This window comes from Salvelinus namaycush, chromosome 8, assembly GCF_016432855.1.
Source record: "Salvelinus namaycush isolate Seneca chromosome 8, SaNama_1.0, whole genome shotgun sequence".
Lineage (NCBI taxonomy): Eukaryota > Metazoa > Chordata > Actinopteri > Salmoniformes > Salmonidae > Salvelinus > Salvelinus namaycush.
In genome coordinates, this window is record NC_052314.1 from 17,296,096 (window position 1) to 17,304,156 (window position 8,061).

The following is an 8,061-nucleotide window of genomic DNA, read 5'->3' on the forward strand; positions in this document are numbered from 1 at the left end:
CAGCATTTCACGGTTAGGTCTACACCTGTTGTATTCAGCATTTCACGGTTAGGTCTACACCTGCAGTATTCAGCATTTCACGGTTAGGTCTACACCTGTTGTATTCAGCATTTCACGGTTAGGTCTACACCTGTTGTATTCAGCATTTCACGGTTAGGTCTACACCTGTTGTATTCAGCATTTCACGTTAGGTCTACACCTGCAGTATTCAGCATTTCACGGTTAGGTCTACACCTGTTGTATTCAGCATTTCACGGTTAGGTCTACACCTGTTGTATTCAGCATTTCACGGTTAGGTCTACACCTGTTGTATTCAGCATTTCACGGTTAGGTCTACGACCTGTTGTATTCAGCATTTCACGGTTAGGTCTACACCTGTTGTATTCAGCATTTCACGGTTAGGTCTACACCTGTTGTATTCAGCATTTCACGGTTAGGTCTACACCTGTTGTATTCAGCATTTCACGGTTAGGTCTACACCTGTTGTATTCAGCATTTCACGGTTAGGTCTACACCTGTTGTATTCAGCATTTCACGGTTAGGTCTACACCTGTTGTATTCAGCATTTCACGGTAAGGTCTACACCTGTTGTATTCGGCATTTCATGGTTAGGTCTACACCTGTTGTATTCGGCGCATGTGACAAATAACATTTGAATTTATGTTGGCATTGGGTAAACAGAACGGTTCCAATGAAAATTATGTGAACAGCGTCTGTGTGTTTTACCAGTACTGTGGCCTAGCTCTCTCCTGACCTAGTAGTGAAAACATTTGGCTATTTGTGTGTGTTCATGTGTACATTCCCTTTCCTGTCTGTGCGCTCAGGGCCATGTGTGAGACTGACTCAGTCACACTGCCATTTAGGTTTATCCCACTTATATCCTGTTTGATTTGGAGATGGGGGTGCACAGTTGAGCCTATATGTACAAATGTATGTGTGTGTTTGTCAAATCGCAGATGCAGCGAAATGCTTGCGTTTCTAGCTCCAACAGTGCTGTAATACAATTAAAATAAAAAACACAATACACACATAATCCCAAAAAATTATGAAATATCAGCACGAGCAATGTCAGAGACCAGAATATAAATATTTGTACATAGAATGTATATAAATATATACATATAATGGTGTATTTTGTATGTACACATTATTAAAGTGATCAGTTTTCAATGACTAGAATACAGTATATACATATAAATGGTTAGGGTCAGTATATACATATAAAGTGGGTAAAACAGTATGCTGATCAGTAGCTGATCTTTAAATAAACATTGGGAAACAGTGGCACTCAAATGTTATTTTTTTTAAAGGACAACAAGACGTCACCTCATTTCACCTTTTTATTTCCGGTCATGCTGGCTAACGTACTTCAGCAGTTATGCCTTCATCAGAGCATCAGAATATGTGCCAAAGCCATTGTTTTTTTTATATGCAGGTGCCTAGGTGATAATTACAATTGACCACACCTGTGTGAGGGCGGTACACAGTGGTAATAAAAACATTAGTGAACCAAGAATTGTTACAAAATACACTTTATATATACAAAAGTATGTGCACACCCCTTAAAATGAGTGGATTCGGTTATTTCAGCCACACCCGTTGCTGACAGATGTATAAAATCGAGCACACAGCCATGCAATCTCCATAGACAACCACTGGCATTAGAATGGCCTTACTGAAGAGCTCAGTGACTTTCAACGTGGCACCGTCATAGGATGCCACCTTTCCAACAAGTCAGTTCGTCAAATTTCTGCCCTGCTAGTGTAACAGATGTAAATTGTACTCTCCTTGCGTTGTGTTTAGTTCAAAGAAATCGCCCCAGCCAGTGGTCCCAGTTGAGCGTTATTTATTATCTGTGATTAAATAGAAAACAGCACGTTAGTTGTGCAGGGCTTAACGATGTTGATGGCTGTCGATGGTAAAATCTGTAGCATGAAAACAACTGTGTTAGCAGTGGGCTTATGTGACCATTACATCGGTGCATGCTAGCTAACACTCTTATATACAGCAATCATATGCCAAAGCACATCCCAGAAAGCCCCTCAATCCCTAACAGGTAGCATATACCCACACATGTATAAATCAGTAATGTACAGCAAACTTGTACACATTGTAAAATATGAAAATAGAATGCAGTATTCAGCACGCATCACATTTTTATACTGGGGAGACCTGACGTTCGCGATCTCCACCTACAGTTGAAGTCGGAAGTTTATATACACTTAGATTGGAGTCATTAAAACTCGTTTTTCAACCCCTCCACAAATTTCTTGTTAACAAACTATAGTTTTGGCAAGTCGGTTAGGACATCTACTTTGTGCATGACACAAGTAATTTTTCCAACAATTGTTTACAGACAGATTATTTCACTTATAATTCACTGTATCACAATTCCAGTGGGTCAGAAGTTTACATACACTAAGTTGACTGTGCCTTTAAACAGCTTGGAAAATTCCAGAAAATGATGGCTTTAGTCAATTGGAGGTGTACCTGTGGATGTGTTTCAAGGCCTACCTTCAAACTCAGTGTCTGTTTGCTTAACAACATGGGGAAATCAAAAGAAATATGACAAGACATCTGAAGAAAAAAATGTAGACCTCCACAATTTCCAAACACCTGAAGGTACCACGTTCATCTGTACAAACAATAGTATGCAAGTATAAACACCATGGGACCATGCAGCCGTCATTCCGCTCAGGAAGGAGACGCGTTCTGTCTCCTAGAGATGAACGTACTTTGGTGCGAAAAGTGCAAATCAATCCCAGAACAACAGCAAAGGACCTTGTGGAGATGCTGGAGGAAACAGGTACAAAAGAAGCCACTGCTCCAAAACCGCCATAAAAAAGCCAGACTACGGTTTGCAACTGCACATGGGGACAAATATTGTACTTTTTGGAGAAATGTCCTCTGGTCTGATTAAACAAAAATAGAACTGTTTGACCATAATGACCATCGTTATGTTTGGAGGAAAAAGGGGGAGGCATGCAAACCGAAGAACACCATCCCAACCGTGAAGCACGGGGGTGGCAGCATCATGTTGTGGGGGTGCTTTGCTGCAGGAGGGACTGGTGCACTTCACAAAATAGATGGCATCATGAGGAAGTAAAATTATGTGGATATATTGAAGCAACATCTTAAGACATCAGTCAGGAAGTTAAAGCTTGGTCTCAAATGGGTCTTCCAAATGGACAAGGACTCCAAGCATACTTCCAAAGTTGTGGCAAAATGGCTTAAGGACAACAAAGTCAAAGTAGGCCTCCCGGGTGGCACAGTGGTCTAAGGCACTGCATCGCAGTGATAGCTGTGCCACCAGAGATTCTGGGTTCGAGCCCAGGCTCTGTCTCAGCCGGCCGTGACCGGGAGGCCCATGGGGTGGCGCACAATTGTCCGGGTTAGGGAGGGTTTGGCCGGCAGGGATATCCTTGTCTCATCGCGCACTAGCGACTCCTGTGGTGGGCCGGGCGCAGTGCATGCTGACCAGGTCGCCAGGTGTAGGGTGTTTCCTCTGACACATTGGTGCGGCTGGCTTCCAGGTTGGATGTGCATTGTGTCAAGAAGCAGTGCGGCTTGGTTGGGTTGTGTTTCAGAGGACGCATGGCTCTCGACCTTCGTCTCTCCCGAGCCTGTACGGGAGTTGTAGCGATGAGACAAGACAGTAACTACTAACAATTGGATACCATGAAATTGGGGGCAAAAAGGGGGTACATTTTTATTATTAAAAAATCCCTGACTTCAATCCTATAGAAAATGTGTGGGCAGAACTGAAAAAGCGTGTGCGATTAATGAGGCCTAGAAACCTATCTTGGGCCAAAATTCACCCCAACTTATTGTGGAAAGCTTGTGGAAGGCTACCCAAAACGTTTGACCCAAGTTAAACAATTTAAAGTCAATGCTACCAAATACTAATTGAGTGTATGTAAACTTCTGACCCACTGGGAATGTGATGAAATAAATAAAATCTGAAGTAAATCACTCTCTACTATTATTCTGACATTTCACATTCTTAAAATAAAGTGGTGATCCTAACTGACCTAAGACAGGGAATTTTTACTAGGATAAAATTTTAGGAATTGTGAAAAACTGAGTTTAAATGTATTTGGCTAAGGTGTATGTACTGTAAACTTCCGACTTCAACTGTATCTGCATGGGGGGCCAATAACAACGCCTTATTGTCATCGGAATTGAACCAACAAATAAGAGTGCTTTAACATTAAATACACATTTCTTTAGAGACAAGTGGAAACATAACCAACCCTGTTACACTAGAGCTGTCCCGGTCAACTGTAAGTGCTGTTATTGTGAAGTGGAAACGTCTAGGAGAAACAACGGCTCATCCGTGACGCTCACAGAATGGGACCGCCGACTGCTGAAGCGCGTAGCCTATAAAAATTGTTTGTCCTCGGTTGCAACACTCACTACCGAGTCAGCACAAGAACTGTTCGTTGGGAGCTTCATGAAATGGATTTCCATGGCCGAGCAACCGCACACAAGCCTCAGAACACCATGCACAATGCCAAGCGTTGGCTAGAGTCGTGTAAAGCTTGCCGCCATTGGACTCTAGAGCAGTGGAAAAACATCCTCTGGAGTGATGAATCACGCTCCACCATCTAGCAGTCCGACGGAGTGACCGAGAACAGTACCTGCCCCAATGCATAGTGAAAAATGTCAATTTTGGTGGAGGAGGAATAATGGTCTGGGGCTGTTTTTCATGGTTCAGGCTAGGCCCCTTAGTTCCACTGAAGGGAAATCTTAACGCTGCTGCATACAACGACATTCTAGACGATTCTGTACTTCCAAATTTGTGGCAACAGTTTGGGGAAGGCCCTTTCCTGTTCAGCAGAAAAGGGCCTTTCCATGATTCCATGCACGAAGCCAGGTCCATACAGAAATGTTTTGTCGAGATCAGTGTGGAAGAACTTGACTGGCCTGCACAGAGCCCTGACCTCAACCCCATCGAACACCTTTGGGATTAATTGGAATGCCGACAGCGAGCCAGGCATAATCGCCCAACATCAGTGCCCAACCTCACTAATGCTCTTTTGGCTGAATGGATGCAAGTCCCTGCAGCAATGTTCCAACATCTAGTGGAAAGCCTTTCCAGAAAGAGTGGAGGCTGTTATAGCAGCAAAGGGGGAACCAACTCCATATTAATCCCCATAATTTTGGAATGATATGTTTGACGAGCAGGTGTCCACATACTTTGTCTTGTAGTGTACATAGAAATATATATACAAATACACAGATCAGCAGAATAAACTTGATAAATAGCATTTAGGTATCATGATGACATGTAGGAAATGTGAGACTTTTTTGGTGCATTCAGTTACTTCCTATTGCACAGTAAAGCCTACAAAAATAAATGCTTTGGGATATAAAACATTGACATCTGGATAGAAAGATTGCAATTGAATTGAAATACATTAACATAAAAAAGCGCAGCCATATAAATCTATAAAATATCTGAACGAGAAATCATAATTTAGACCTCGAGAATGCATGGTATTCAGTGATGTGCACGCCGAGGAACTTGAAGCTTTTGACCCTCTCCACTGCCCCATCAGTGTGGATGGGGTCGTGCTCTCTCTGCTGTCTCCTGTAGTCCACAATCAGCTCCTTCGTTTTGTTGACGTTGAGGGAGAGATTATTTTCCTGGCACCACTCTGCCCTGGGTTCTCACCTCCTCCCTGTAGACTGGCTCATCATTGTTGGTAATCAGGTCTACTACTGTTGTGTCGTCAGCAAACTTGATGGTTGAGTTGGAAAGTCTCTCTGGAGAGACCTGAAAATAGATGTCCAGCGATGCTCCCCATCCAACCTGACAGAGTTTGGGAGGATCTGCAGAGAAGAATGTGAGAAACTCATCAAAAACAGGTGTGCCAAGCTTGTAGCGTCATACCCAAGAAGACTCGAGACTGTAAACGCTGCCAAAGGTGCTTCAACAAAGTACTGAGTAAAGGATCTGAATACTTAAAGTATGTACACTACCGGTCAAAAGTTTTAGAACACCTACTTATTCAAGCGTTTTTTAAATTTTTACCTTTATTTAACTAGGCAAGTCAGTTAAGAACAAATTATTATTTACAATGATGGCCGAGGAACAGTGGGTTAACTGCCTTGTTCAGGGGCAGAACGACAGATTTTTACCTTGTCAGCTTGGGGATTCGATCTAGCAACCTTTCAGTTACTGGCCCAACGCTCTAACCACAAGGTTACCTGCTGTTTTCATTTATTTTTTACTATTTTCTACATTTGAGAATAAGAGTGAAGACATCAAAACTATGAAATAACACATATGGAATCATGTAGTAACCAAAAAAGTGTTAAACAAATCAAAATATATTTTATATTCGAGATTCTTCAAAAAGCCACCCTTTGCCTTGATGACAACTTTGCACACTCTTGGCATTCTCTCAACCAGCTTCATGAGGTAGTCACCTGGAATGCATTTCAATTAGCATGTGTGCCTTCTTAAAAGTTCGTTTGTGAAATTTCTTTCCTTCTTAATGCACTTGAGCCAATCAGTTGTGTTGTGACAAGGTCGGGGGGTATACAGAAGATAGCCCGATTTGGTTAAAGACCAAGTCCATATTATGGCAAGAACAGCTCAAATAAGCAAAGAGAAACGACAGCCAATCCTTACTTTAATACATGAAGTCAGTTAATACGGAAAATTTAATGAACTTTGAAAGTTTCTTCAAGTGCAGGAATGGAAGACCCAGAGTTACCTCTGCTGCAGAGGATAAGTTCATTAGAGTTACCAGCCTCCGAAATTGCAGCACAAATAACTGCTTCACACAAGTAACAGACACATCTCAAAATCAACTGTTCAGAGGAGACTGGGTGAATCAGGCTTTCATGGTCAAATTGCTGTAAAGAAACCACTACTAAAGGACGCCAATAAGAAGAACAGACTTGCTTGGGCCAAGAAACACGAGCAATGGACATTAGACCGGTGGAAATGTGTCCTTTGGTCTGGAGTCCAAATTGGAGATTTTTGGTTCCAACCACTGTGTCTTTGTGAGAAGCGGTGTGGGTGAACAGATGATCTCTGCATGTGTATATCCCACCGTAAAGCATGGAGGAGGAGATGTTATAGTGTGGGGGTGCTTTGCTGGTGACACTGTCTGTGATTTATTTAGAATTCATGGCACACTTAACCAGCATGGCTACCACAGCATTCTGCAGCGATACGCCATCCCATCTGTTTTGGGCTTAGTGGGACTATAATTTGTTTATCAACAGGACAATGACCCAAAACCTACCTCCAGGCTGTGTAAGGGCTATTTTACCAAGAAGGAGAGTGATGGAGTGCTGCATCAGATGACCTGGCCTCCACAATCCCCCAACCTCAACCAAATTGAGATGGTTTGGGATGAGTTGGACGCAGAGTGAAGGAAAAGCAGCCAACAAGTGCTCAGCATATGTGGGAACTCCTTCAAGACTGTTGGAAAAGCATTCCAGGTGAAGCTGTTTGAGAGAATGCCAAGATTGTGCAAAGCTGTCAAGCCAAGGGGTGACTATTTGAAGAATCTGAAATATAAAATATATTTTGATTTGTTTAACACTTTTTTGGTAACTACATGATTCCATGTGTTATTTCATAGTTTTGATGTCTTCACTATTATTCTACAATGTAGAAAATAGTAAAAATAAAGAAAAACCCTTGAATGAGGTGTTCTAAATCTTTTGACCGGTAGTGTAAATGTGATATTTCAGTTGATTTTTAATGCATTTGAAAAAATGTCTAAAAACCTGTTTTGGCTTTGTCATTATGGGGTATTTTGTGTAGATTGATCAGGGGGAAGAAATTAATCAATTTTAGAAGAAGGCTGTAACATAACAAAATGTGGAAAGGGGTCTGAATAGTGAAGGGGTCTGAATACTTTCTGAATGCCGTGTATGTCTCATGTCTGAGCTGTTGAATTGCTACTCTACTTTGTTCCTGTACTGTCGTTTTGCCTCTAATCGTCACAGTGGAAACAACATCCTCTATGCACTTTCTGATGAACCGCGTTACCGAGTCAGGGTTTACGAGTCAGGTATACTATTCTCAGAGGCGAC